Below are 998 nucleotides of genomic sequence, written 5' to 3' on the forward strand. Positions count from 1 at the left end.
CTCTCTCATGCTTTCCCTTTCTATCCTTTTTTCTGTCATCTGTCCCCCTTCTCTGCCCTCCTGGCTCTGTTCCTGTCTGTCTGCCTGTACCCCATCTGCAGGCCCTCCCTCCATCCCTTGCTTCCCCTCAAATATACCTCCCTCATACCAGATTTGTTACATGGCAAGATTTCTCAGGGGCACCTTGGCATGGGCCTGTAAGGGACCCCATGCCCCCACACCCTATTATATTTCATAAAAGTCCCACCTCCATATCTCCACACAGCCAATGGCTGAATGGCAATTCTTTATTACCAATGAAGCAAGATGTGGGCAGGGACTCTCAGCATCTAGAAGGACATGTTTGGGGAGCCAAATTAAGACAATGCATTAGAACTAATTCCCAGCATATGTTGGCCCTTCTTTCACTTTAACTCATTTCATTTTGATGTATAGAAGAAACATTTATTTATTAATGTCCAATTGCATTTGCCACCCAACATAATACATCGCAGCCTATGTGAGAGTAATAAATGCTGTTGAATACAATTCAAAGTGTCCAGGCAGCTCAGAAGAAGGCATACACTGAAAGTAAAGATACCAGTAGACACTGGGAAGCTAAATTACACTAAACATTAATCATAAAGTTGCAAACATTAGCTATAGCCTTAGTGTAACGGCATTTGGAGGGGGAAGACTTTCCAACAGACCAACCAAATGGCCAGCTATAGCCAGGTGTAGTGATGTATGCCTATAATTGCAGCACTGAAGAGGCAAAGGCAAGAGGGTTCAAGGCCAGCTTCAGCTACTCAACCAGTTTAGAGCCACCCTGGGCTATGTGAGGCCACTATCTTTAAAACAAACAAAGAAAAAACCACCTTTTTTCTCCTTGGAACATGGCCTATTCATGAAGTCAGATGAAGCGGGGAGGTAGGCATGAAAAAGCAGTGCCCAGAGTTGTCTCTTTTTGTGCTTTCTTTATTGTTTCGACTTCCATTTTTAGGTCCTGGATAGTTTTA

The sequence above is a fragment of the Mastomys coucha genome, unplaced genomic scaffold (assembly GCF_008632895.1).
Source record: "Mastomys coucha isolate ucsf_1 unplaced genomic scaffold, UCSF_Mcou_1 pScaffold1, whole genome shotgun sequence".
NCBI lineage: Eukaryota > Metazoa > Chordata > Mammalia > Rodentia > Muridae > Mastomys > Mastomys coucha.